The sequence below is a fragment of the Agelaius tricolor genome, unplaced genomic scaffold (assembly GCF_023055355.1).
Source record: "Agelaius tricolor isolate 1412-34295 unplaced genomic scaffold, bAgeTri1.0.p SCAF_8, whole genome shotgun sequence".
Lineage (NCBI taxonomy): Eukaryota > Metazoa > Chordata > Aves > Passeriformes > Icteridae > Agelaius > Agelaius tricolor.
This window is the reverse complement of record NW_027269268.1, coordinates 47,580,686-47,593,757: the sequence shown is the minus strand read 5'-3', so window position 1 is coordinate 47,593,757 and position 13,072 is coordinate 47,580,686. Positions and strand designations below refer to the sequence as shown.

At 35.3% G+C, this 13,072-nt stretch overlaps 1 protein-coding gene and 1 long non-coding RNA gene across 11 annotated transcripts in view; one reads left to right on the top strand and one right to left on the bottom strand.

The window, feature by feature from the left end:
* The window catches only part of SLIT2 (slit guidance ligand 2), a 260,769-nt gene that overhangs the window by 45,443 nt on the left and 202,254 nt on the right, over positions 1–13,072 (top strand). The window lies entirely within an intron of this gene.
* On the bottom strand, positions 6,841–12,872 carry LOC139592646 (uncharacterized). The gene is made up of 3 exons (XR_011680078.1): positions 12,760–12,872; positions 10,167–10,214; positions 6,841–9,741 (listed from the first exon to the last, which is right to left on the bottom strand). It is a non-coding gene; the product is annotated as an uncharacterized lncRNA (long non-coding RNA).

Here is a 13,072-nt window from a genome sequence, read left to right as displayed (position 1 = left end):
ACTTGTGATGTTGTAATTGCATTGTGATCCTGATATCTTTTGTACCAGAAATCAATTCTTCTGTTTTAACTTCTTAATAATTATTTTGGGTTATGATCTCACCTTTACATTTAGTCTCCAGAATACATGGAAGGATGAAAATAATTTCTCTGCCACATTGATTTAGCAATAATTGTCTTTTTTATTTTTTGTTGTGTTGTGTTGGGTTTTTTTTTGTGGGTTGGTTTTTTTTTTTTTTGTGTGAGAGCTATGGTGGAAGATATTGTGGTTAGTTAAGTTGCTGGCTATTGCTAAAACATATTTACAGTATACTTCTGTGATGTCACTTCTTTCCTGAAATGTGAAGGTGAGGGAGAATTTGTGATCATGGATTGATATGGAGTAAATAAACCAAAAATTACGTAGCAGAAATGAAACAGATCTGGGATTCATATTATTCATGTTTTAGTCTGTAGTGTACAAGACTGGGTCCATGCTCCTCAGTACTTTTTCAAAGCTGGGATGACTCTGACATGAATAAAGGCAGGAGTATCATTGCATGATATATTACAGGGAATGTGGTGCCTATGAAGTGCCAGCTGAGAGTGATTAAGGTTTGCAGTTTGCACCTATATGACTTTTCTGGAAATCCTGTTATTTTATGGATTTAACTTCTCACAAGTCTTGAGTCGGTGCCCAGGTCCCCATGTTTCCTAGGAACTTGCAATCTGTCAGGGATGGAATTAAGAAAGACAGTAGGAAATACTGAGGCCAGCAGCCCAGCTTGTTTTCTCTCCCTGCAGATAATTGAGTGACTCTCTCTCCTTTGCTTTCTTACTGGTATACTTTCTTTTGATATTTGGATAGCCAGGCTTTTGTTAAGAGAAATAAGAGAAAGCGAAACAAAAGTTTTCTTAACAGGAGAGAGAGCTTAGATTTACTCACAAGACAAATGGGACCTGGCCATTGGAGATTTCTTTATAGATACTCCTTTATCTTGGCAGAGACACACTGTGTGTGCCTGGACAAGGTTCTACTCACATACTCAATGGTTTGGACTCTAAGCTGTGGTCATGTTCAGTTTTGCAAAAGTTCTGCTTCTCAGGAAAAACGTACCTGGGGCTGCAGAGTGGTTTTAATCCTGCTTTCTGACATTGCAATACCATTGGTGACTCCTTTCTCCTTTTCCCCATTCCTTTTACTGAGTATTTGATTGGTCCTAGAGAGTAGTTTGTAGAAAAGGAGAAATATAGCTCAGAAGCAGCCTGGTGGTTAGGGCAACCTCCTGGGGTGAAGAGCATCTAAATTTAAATAACTTTTTGGAAACAGCAATGTGAAAATGACTGCATCCTTGAAATAGTGATCTTCTGCCTACCTATATTGTGCCCCAAACTGGCACTCTGGGAGGAAGTTGCTTCATTTTATAAGGCATTAGTGTGGGTGCAAGCGTCTGAATGTTGGAACTTAGGTGGTCCTGTACATAAACACCCTTGTTGTGGAGGTTTTACTTGTGTAAAGGATTAGGTTGCAGTTGAGTGGGAAATTTGAGGATATCAGTGACATCTGATGTTGGTACCTGGAACTAATTTGTGGATTTAGCACCTGGTGTTTCTTACTAATTGACTTTATTTTTTAAAGCCCAGTAGTTGGAGTCTTTTATACCTAGGAGTCTTCATTATTTCTTTATTAACATTAAAAGAGCTTTTGCTGTTTGTCATGTTAAAAGATTTAAATAGCTTACCTGAACGATGATGCCATCTTAATATATGATAGCTTTAAGATACCAGATTTCTGTCTTACTCATGCTTCATTTATTGAATAGAATGGTACTGGTGTCTGTGGAATTCATGACTTACCAAAATGTTATCATACATACATAATTTTTTGGAGGACTATATTTTAAAAGAACAATCTCATGATCTAATAATTTAGATCCAGGTTGGTTTTGTTTCTTTTTTTTTTTTTTTTAACAGGCATTTTTTTCCCCATATTTAATAAGAATATTTCTCAAAGAAAACATATAGAACTTACTTATAATAACAGTTCACTCTGTGTTTTTAATACTACTAATAAAATACTGGAATTTGACAGAGAGCTTTCAGGTGCTATATTTATTAAGAGATTGCTGCCTTTTTTTGCCCTTTTTTTTAACTAGTTTTGGAAGAAGGCCGTCTTGAATTTTATGAGGAGAAATTTGTTATAGTCAAGCCAAAATGTAATATCTGTGATGCAGTGTTAGAAATAGAACTACTAGGTAGAGTGTCTTACAGTATTTTTTTAGGAATTGAAAGGGTTTTTTTAATATGTATAAGAAATAGCTAAATATCTGGGATTTTGTATGAAATTAGGTGTCTGAAGTTTTTTATAATGCCTAAGGATTTACAGAAAAGGTGCAGTGTTTCCCTTCTTCTCCCCTCAAAACCTTTTAATGCTCTTTAAATAGCATCACTGAAAAAAGGACATCAGAAATCAGAGACACAGAGATCAAGTCTGACACTTGATTTGTGCTAACTTCAAAAGTAGGCAGCGGCTCCCATTGTCACTCAGCACCAGCTAAGTTGTATATTTAAATTGCAGTTCATTCTGCTCCCATGAATGAGTTAGACCATTGTGTGTACCTTCATATGTAATCACTCTCTTAATATGAGCAGTCATATTAATGTTATATCAAAGCAATTTTTCCTCCCAAAATTGGAAATACCATTTTTTTGACAAAGGGTAGCGTTTCTAAATATAAGAACTGTATCACATCTGGAATTTTTATGGTGGTGTGGGATAACTGTGCAGAGCCAGTTAATACAGAAGTGAGTTGATATTCACACGTTTCAAAGCAAAAGATAGTTTTTCAAAGACCAGGATAGCTTTTACATTGAACACTTAATTATGCTACTTCTACTTTGCACTTATGCTGTGCCTTTCATCCCTGGATTTTCAAGCCTAGAAGCAACATTAGCCTTACAGCATCCAACTTATTGATGTCGGTAACAGTAATAAATCACTTTGAGGCCTGGTTTGCTTACTTTTGTGAAGTAGGTAAATGGACTTGACCAAAGTATAAAGACTTAAGCATTTGATCAAGAACTGCACCCAGATCTGGTCGTCAGCTTCAATCTGTATAATATATATAGTATATAATTATAATATATCATTGTAATATATTTATATATTATAATATACATTGTATAATATATAATGTAATATATATAATAAAACAGTACATATCAATTCATACGTGACATATAATATCTATATAAAATAATAACTTCATAATATATATACTCAAAGAAAGATTTCGGCCCTTTGAAAGGCTGTCTGACTTTATCTCTTTTGTGTTACCAAGCTAACTTCAGTGTATCTTTGCCTCTCAAGTATTGAACTTCTGCCCTTAGGGAAATGTTTTTAACTACAAACAAATGCATTGAATTTATCTATTTTTTTTTTTTTTTGTTAGTAGAAACATTTGTAAAAAACAGAAACTAATTTAACTAGTAGGCAAGTTGGCATGTTATCTGCTTACACCACCAGAGTTGCCATGGTTAACAAGCAGTCCCAGTAGATTCATGCCTGGAAAAAGGATACATCTCCTAGCAGGACTTGACAAATGGTAACTTGTCATAATATTGATTTTCCCCTACTAAAAAAGAGGTTTTGTGTGAATAGATGGTGCTTAGGACCACACTTGAAAAATTCAGAATTTAGTCCAGTGATTTATCCAGCTTTCTAGATTAGATGATAGTGTTTTGCAGTAGGTATTTCTGGATAAATTACATTGACTTGAACTGAACATATATTGGTATCTTAATACAAAATTTTTAGGTGTAATCCAAATTATGTGGGTGTACATTCTGGTACTATTTGGATATCTTGATGCCAGTGGAGTTGTGTAGTAAATGTCACTCTAAGTGATATCCCCCACTCAGTGCCAGGAGAATATAGATTAATATCTAATATCTAAGAGATTTGAGTGGACAGAAAGGCTGAGAACAGTGCCCTTTCAGCATGGTGTCACTCCATTAGGCATCTTCAGGTATTATATGGTGATATTTTCTTGTGAAGTTGTGGCTTAAATAAAGTGTTTATCCTAGTTGGAATTGCATTGTAAACTGACCCTTTGCACCCTTTTCAGTAGGAGCCAATTGAAATGATATGCTGATAGGATGTGCTTATTTGGGCTCATTCTGTTTCCTTCTCTGGGGCATAAGATCAAAAAAAGCAAGTTACTCTCTGCAAGACTCCCTCTCAAAACAAAACCTCAAAAAACCCCAAAACAAGTGAAAACCCCAAACCTCACAATACCCAGAGCATTTTGGTGTAAAATGTGTTCAAGTATAGAAGTACAACAGGTGGAAAAGATGTGATTCAAATCCACTAACATGTACAGAGACCACCATATGAGAAAACATGTCTGGTTGTAGTCAAAGATGAGTGGGTTTGGTCTGAGAGCTCATCTTTCTTTCTCTTCCTAAATTAACTCAGAAATTTTGATACTATTTACTTTATTCAAAAATGCCATCAAAATTATTTTCAGGTAATTGTAACTCTTCAGAATGACATGATGGAGCCTGGTCTCATGGAAGTATTACAAGACATACATGTATTTTTCAGAGATCACTTTTACTTGTATTTCCCAGTGAAAAAGTGTATGTACTTGAGGCTTTGCTATAAAGTTTTGGTGTAGTTAAAGAAATCATTTGTGGAAGTCTGAGAAATTATAGAAACACTAACTTGTAATATTACTATTTTCTCTCAACTAAATGTGTGTCCCCCATAAAATTATTTCAGATTGCTGAAATTGCACAAGTAGATTAATATTAATACTTGCCATTTCTCTGCCAGGTGAATCTTTGATCTGCATCTGTTTTTTTTGGATGAGCAAGATGAGTAATACCAAAGTCTTTAAGCCTTCTTAGAGCAGGTTATATGTCTGCTTTGGTCTCAAGCCTTCTCTGCCACATGCTAGAGATTCTATATCCCTATCTGAAGAAATTTACATGCTTGTTTTTCATTTTAAATGCAGTTTACTTTAAAAAGTGCTGCCTTCAAATTATGTTGATTGAAACCCCTCACTTTTGTCGTGCTGTAGAGATAACAATTCAAATAAGGACATACATGAGTAATCTGAATGTTTAGAAAGTTTTAAGGGAGTGAAAAAAGGAACTGTCATTCTTATTCTAAAATTTTACTTTTTTCCTGGTTTACATGAGAATGCATTGTTTCTATTGGCATGTGCACAGATGTGGATGGTTTATTTTTTATTGCTGAAACCTGTAAATGGATATGTATCTTTGGGCCATGTAGTGTTGTGTGTAAACTTGATAAGACAGTTTAAGTTCTTTAAATAAAAAAGAAAAAAGGAAAAATATGTAAATACTGTCTAGATAAACATAGTGATTCATTTTGTTGTTTATTCCAGTCTTTTTCTTCAACAGATTGTTCTTGTGATTGCAGTTACTTAGAGTGGTTTTGATTGTGCAGTCATAGGTAGTGTGGATCTGTTTGGGCAGTGGGAGCCCCAGAAGAGGAGAAGGATGGATTTTTCTGTGTGCTTAGTGGCTGGAGGTGGCACTTTGTGCCATGGTCTAGTTGACAGTGTGGTGATCGGTGAAATGTTTGACTCAATCATCTTAGAGCTTTTTTCTGACCTAAGTGACTCTGTGATTCTGTGTTCTCAACTGACAAATTCAGTTTTATCAGGTGGAATTCTTGTGGAGCTGTAACACAGAAATTTACTTTTGACCTGCAGTAATTTGCATGCCTGTAACATGAATGCTATTTGTTATTGGTTTATAGAGGGCCAGGCTCTTGCTGGGTTTATGTACCTTGAATCCTTTTGGCTCTGTCCATTGTAGAATACCAGAATGGTTTGGGTTGAAAGGGACCTTTAAAGGTCATCTAGTCCAACACCTCTGCAATTATCAGGACATCTTCAACTAGATCAGATTTCTCAGAGCCTCGTCCAGCCTGATCTGAAACATATCCAGAATCTACCAGCAATCTACCATTTCTCTGGGCATCCCATTCCAGTGTTTTGCCACCATCACTGGAAAAATTTCTTCCTTCAGACTACTCTGAATTTATAGTCTTTCAGTTTAAAACCATTACCCTTGTCCTGTTTCTGAAGGCACTACTAAAAAGTCCATCTTTCATACAAGCTCTCTTGAAGAACTGAAAAGAAGCAATTATGCCTGCCTGCAGCCTTCTCTTCTCCAGGCTGAACAACCCCAACTCCCTCAGCCTGGCATCATAGGAGAGGTGTTCATCCCTTTGGTGGATTTTGTTACCCTCCTATCTGGACCTGCTCGAACAGGTCTGTTTTTCCTGTAGTGGGGACTCCAGATGTAGTACTGGATGTAGTACTCCACGTGGGGTCTCACCAGAATGGAGCAGAGGGGCAGAATTGCCTCCTCAAACTCAGTCCTGCTACTTTTGCTGTGGCTTTTCTGGATTGCAGTGCACATCACTGGGTCATGTCCAGCTTTTTATCCAACAGTACTCCACGTCCTTCTCTGCAGGACTGCTCTCAATCCCTTCATCCCTCAGCCTGTATTGATACTGAGGGTTGCCTCCAAGTGCAGGAATTTGCACAGTCTGCAGATCTGTACACTCTGAATATGCAGATGCACTGAAATAGGGAGAGATGTATAGTAATTACTGTAACTTTGGAATAGGAGTCTTTCTCTTGTCGTGTGTGGCCAGCAGCCAGGTAATGCATTGACTCTGTTGGAGTGTATAATTACTTGTAAGAATCAGATAGTTGTTCTTATAAGGCTAAGAACTTAAAAGATAGTTGTAATGTTTGTTGTATGACTAAAATCACTATTGCAATCAAAATATTGCCTTCACAAATGTGTGTATAAATGTGTCTGCATCCAAACACAGTGTTCATTGTATTTCAGGAAACACAACATCTCTGAACACTTAAGTGTGGTCTTATGTTCCTTTTTCACATTAGAGTCAATTAACATGTGACTGAAATTTTCAGGAGTACTAGTTACTGTCACAAGTCAATTTGTATTCAGTTATTATAGCATAAAATTGAAGAGAACACACAAATGGAAGCAGGGAGTTTTTGACAACATGCTTCATTTGCAAAGGCTAAGCAGCTCAAAAACAATTAGAGGAAAAATATAAAGGTTGAAAAGAGAAGAAAATAAAAAATGGTTATCTCTACTATATACATATGAAAAAAAACCTCACATATTCAGTCTAGAGCAAGAATTTTGATTAAAACCATCTAAGGACTGCCGTAGAAACACTAATACTTGAAGGCGGTTTGGTTTTTTAAACACTATCCAATTTTTTTGGCAGATGCCTCTGTTTGAAGTTCAGAGATTCTTTTATGTTAAACAGTAGGTGCCTAATTAGAATAGTTTTGAATTGGAGGAGTTTCAGTGTGAGCAAGAGGAAGCTTAAAAATGTTAAGCTATTCATTGTACTTTGTGTAGTGTCTTAAAGCAGTGAAATTTGAAAATGGAATATTTTTTAATTGAGTCAGTCCTCGTGGTGAACAATCCTAGCATGAATATTAAAAGGGAAGCACTGGGAACAGCATGTGTTAACACGTGTTATGTACATTTATTTATAGTCTAATGACTTACTTTATCTTTTTACATTACATGATAAGTAATCTTGTTTTGTGATTAACTCATCTATTTTAATTAAATGTTTACATTTTTTTCAAGTTGAATCACATTTTATTTGTTGCTTATACAATGCCATTATAAAGTAAGTTTGTAATAAAGACTTGTTTTATGAAGGCAAAATAACAAGCAAAGTAACTATTTCTTCACCATCTCTTTGGAGTGTCTGAGTACCATTGTTGTTCAGACTAGAACCATATTTCAGGAGTAATACTTTGTGTTACTTTACTGAAAATTGTTTTCTATAAGTATTTTATAATTTAAGACTGATTGCAGAATATAAAATCAGTCCAAGAAAGTTTAGATTTATTAAATTTTGTCAAATCCTGCCCATGAATCTAAAGCAATCAGAATTTGCTGGATAAATCAGAGGGGCCTTTTGCTTATAGCAGAGCAACACTGAACTTGAAGCAGCTTCCTCAGAGCTGTGCCCAGGCAGGTGCTGAGGACCTTCATGGCCAACCAGTGCTTCACCAGCCTCATTCCATGTCCATTCAGACTTTAAAGAGACTACTTATTCCCTGAAAGTTCAAGTGCATAAATTACATACCCTCTTCAGGATTTGTCCTAATTTCTTCTGCCGAGCTATTAATGTCTGTTTTCTTACCCTTTGTAATAATTCAGTAAAATTAAGTACTGTGGCATGATCAGGGCATGTCTTTCCTCCCCTTTAGTAGTAATATGTCTCTATCATGAATTCTGTATTTCTTGATCAAAATATTATTCTTAGTTTGAAATACTATAGAATTTAATCAGCTTGAATTGAAGAGGTTGAAAACCATTCCAATTTTTTACTCCTGCTGTTTTTCTATTCTTTGGTTTGGAACAGCATGACTTGAGTTTTCGCTTAACACTTTGGACTCCTACTTGAGTTCTTATAAAGTTCAAAGTTATTATGAACAGAGAAGATTTTTACCTTTACCATCAGATTTTTATTTCTGTAAACTGTATATTGAAATAAAATAATTGAAATTTGCTGCAGGTGATTAAGTCACTTATCAGTGGTTAAATGTGCTAGCTAATGGTTAAATGTGTTTCTATTTTCTTCAGTGTTTATTTACCAATTGTATTTATTGTATCACTTCAGTGCATAATTATTTTGATACATGTGTGTACTATGAACCAAAGTCCTAAACTCATACATCTCTAGGCAGAACTTGAGATGAGGCAGTATGGAAGACCTCTATTTTATGAATGCTTCTTTAGATTTTTGGCCAGGACACACCAACCAGGATGGGGCTGTAGTCTTCTTTTCAGCAGATTCTGAACTTAAGAGTGGGAAGATGTTGTTAGCTGATGGGATACCCTTTGCTTCTCTGACTTCCCTTCATCCCACAGAACAATGCATGTTCCAGCTTGTATTCATGGTCAGGTGCTAATTGGAATCAACAAGTGAAACTCCTTAGACTTAGGGATACTGTGGTTATTTCCATCTTATTCTTTTTGCCACCAACTTGCCAGTTTGGTCTGTAGGTACTAGAAGGAGTCATGCTGGAGTTGTTTCTGTTAATTACCTTTATTGAGTTAGTTCAGAGCCTTGTGCCAAGGGATCTATCAGCAATACAAGGGGTTTTTGTTCTGCCTTGCAATGTGTCTTGATTGATTTTGTCTGTATTATTTCCAATCTCCACAATTCATTTTTTCATTTCAAAGACAGTTTTGTCACGCAGGACTTGTATTTCTCTATGCTGAGGCCTGTGGAGGAGCTTGTTGCTCTTTTTCCAGCTATCAGAAATCAGTTGGTGTGCTGAGCATTAACAAAGCCCAGTGGGTTCCTTTTCACACTATTGCCAGTTCAGCAGATGGAACATTCTCTAGTTCAAAGAAATAATAGGAGATATTTGATAGGTATCTGAAAAATAGACAGCATATGCATTTTCCCACAGAAGTGTGCTCCATCTATCTCTTTCTGGTATGCAAGATGTATGCTCACCCACACTTCCTTCAGAGATCAGCATATTAAGTTCAGTCACAGTTCCCTAACACGAATTGAAAGTTTAATTTTGCTTCTTGCTATTATTGAAAACAGTTTTGGCCTTTCTTCTTGCTCTTGTTAGCAATTAATTATTTCATTGAGGTGCAAAACAGGAATCCATATTACTCCTACATGCCAGTTCTACTTCTGCTTGTAAGAAATAAGGAAAGAGGTATGTTTATTCATACAAATATTGTAGAAAATAATTTTAAAGAATGGTAGGAACACTTGGAAGAAAAAAGCATCCTAATACAATGGTCAGATGAATGGAAATTCCTCTAGTAGAAAATTACATTTTAATGATATTTTTACTTTTAATAAAATTTATTTTTTTCATGTTAAATAACTAAAAGATTAGTGAATGCAATAGAATTAGGGCAAGTAGGGAAAAGAGTTAATGAATCTTAAAATAATTACAGGAATGTTTTAGGGTTTTATCAGTACATGTATTTTGGCCTATTCTGCGTTACTTGGAGAAAATTAATATGCTGCTTAAAGACAAAAGAACAGGACTCCTCAGGTGTATTGAAGAGGAACAGCATAAAGGGGAGTATCAAAGAGGCAGGCAGTACCTTCCTCCAGAGCCTCTTGCTGTCTCTTGCTATTGGTCCAGGTGCATCCTGTTCAGAGAGACACTCAGAATGTGGTCACTGGAGATCCCTGGGTGTAAGCTTTTAAGCCTCCTAAGCTACATATGAAGAATTGTTGTGGAGGGAATTATGTTTATTAGCACATTAGTGCCAAAAAATGCTAGGTAACTGTACTATCCCTTTGCTGTTATGCATGATTGTGTCCAAAACGTGCCCTTAAAAAACCAAGCTTAGATATTATTCTTTTGAAACAATATTGTGTTTCTGCTTCTCAGCTCCTACTTATTGGAATATAGACACTATATGCTTTCTGTTTCCTTGTTACTTTTTTGAGTATTTTGCTCGAAAAATTTCTGAGTAGTTTTACAGCATAGAGTATATCTGTAGTCAGAGAAATGAGGATATCAGGTCAGTGTCAATGACACATCTTGGTCTATTTATACGTGTACTACATATGGGATGTCACAGTGGTTCATAGCACAAAAAATTGATTCTATGTCAGAAAATATGCTCTTGGCTACTGCAACCAGTTTCCTCTTTTCTGTTCAGCTTTTTAGAAAATGTAGCAAGAACAAAGGAAAATTGATAGAGTGTAGACAAATTTTCTCCTATCGCTTGCCAAAAACTTACTGGCTTTTAAGAAATCACATTTTTTTTCTCTTTTTCTTTTATTTTCTTTTTTTATAAATTTGTCTTCTGTGTATCTCAAGTGTGAGACTGTTCTGAGCCATGAAATCTAAGCCTATGGGTTGAAACCAAATCAAAGATGTTATATTCTGCCTTTCCCATTTTCTTAAGTACTTCATTCTCACAGTTAATATTTATCTGATCAGTAGATGAAAAGGCAGCTAGGTGCACAATGTATTTTAAAGAAATTTATTTGCATATAATCTTCCTGCATAACAGGTTTTTTCTTCTTTTTATTGTTAGTATTTTTGCTGTTCTGATAAATATGTTTTTTAAATTCAGGAAGAGCTAACATATTTTAAGAAAATATTGCAGCATCCTGAATGAGAGAAAGGTAGACTTATAAATGCAACAGTATCCATTCCCCTCCCTTAAAGAAGAAAAAAAGCCATCAGGCAGAAAAAGAACAAACCTGGTTATATATGTTAAAAATACAAGATGAAGATCAGCTTTTAAACTGGGGGAAGGAGAAAATGTGGCCAAGACACCTTATCATGGGTGGGAGGAGGAAAAATGTTGAGAAACTTGTCCCTGTTCCAACTTGCTAGAACATAAAACTCTGGTGTCAATGTGGAAGGAATTCAGTTCTGTTGTCTTCTATCCATCCTTGAGAGGATCCAAAGCCAGAGGTGCAAAATGTTACAGGAGATACCAAGATCATCCTAGTTTTAAGAGCTTTGGAACTGAAGTTGGTACAAAGATCATCTACCTTTGTTTAAATTAATTGCCAAATTTAAAAAACAGTTGGCAGTGCTCAGTCTGAATCTTGCAAATAAACCTCTAAGAACTAATAAAATTGACTGAATTCATTTTTCCTGTGCTAGGAAAATTATTGTTCCATGTGTGAACTTTATTATACTTATATGTGAAATTCTGTAGTCATAAAAAGGATAATTTAAATAATGATGCTCTTTTTAAAGTAAACATAGAAGACAAATGTCATAAATCCTGTTCCTGCTAACAGTTTAATAACACTTCAGAAAACAGAACCTGTCTGCAGTAGTCTGCTTCAAGTATGATTAATGTTAAGTATTAGATTTGCACAGCTTTTCAGTAGCTGATCCAATTTCAGTTCATCATGACAGAATTGAAACAAAAGCAAGCTATATTTAGAAACCTAAATTGTGTAAATGTTGAATAATGCTTTCCTGTTTAGTTGGGTTCTGAAGAAGCTTAGCATTGGGGTTTAAAATAAGCTGTTTTGGGCTATTAATATAAAATAATCTTCTCTGCTAAAGAATAGGGTTTCTGAAAAAAGGGTGTTTTCTGTAATATAGATAGCATATGCAGTGATTTACTGCTAAATATATCCTATTAATTTACTTTCATAACATTGGAGTGTTTTACTCTGCTTAGTACTGTGTCAGAAAACTTGAACTCTTATATTTACAACGGGAAACAGCAATAAGCATCTTGATCCATAGGGGAGTGTTTAAAAGAGGTACTTAAAACTAGCTGGGGTAGCATTCCAGATAACAAAGCATACTCAACCAGGGATTTGTTAATTTTTATTTTTTTAAAACTTTGTTCATTTTTAATTTTGTATAAGATAAATTTTAGTGATGGATTCAGAGAGCATGAGAGGAAGCGTGGAAAAAAGGCTGAAGGATTCTGTTAGTATTTTCAAACTTAAATGAACGAGGTTTGAATTATAACTGACCAGATAAATAAATGTGTTCAAAAACCTCAGATTCCACTGACCTTAACAGAAATTTGCAGCTCTTAGTGCCTTTGAACATCAAGCATTGAACTAAGGATCTAAACCCTCAGTCTTTAACAAGCATACTTGATTCTTCTAGTAGTCATTCCTAAATTCAACATAATTAATTTTGTTGTGTCTAGAATAAAAGAGAAGACAAGACTTCCTTTATGCCATTTGATCACTTACAGTTATCCATTTTGTCCTTTTCTTCAAGTTTGCTGATCTTGTCAGGAGTTCATGATGAGCTTTTAGGGGAGACTATTTGACCATTTTCATGTATTCTGTATGGCTCTGAAAATGTGATTCTGTATGAAAAGCATGTAGTGTTTGCCTTGTTCTTACATCAGAAGAATTTTTTCTTTTGTCCATTTTATGCTTGTTTCCAAAGGCTTAAAATGCAAGCTTTGTTTCTGCAATAATGGCTTAGTGTAGGCTTACATTGTTGATCCCCTCAGTAGATGCAATGTAATCCACTTTGGTAATGTGAATTTTTAAACAA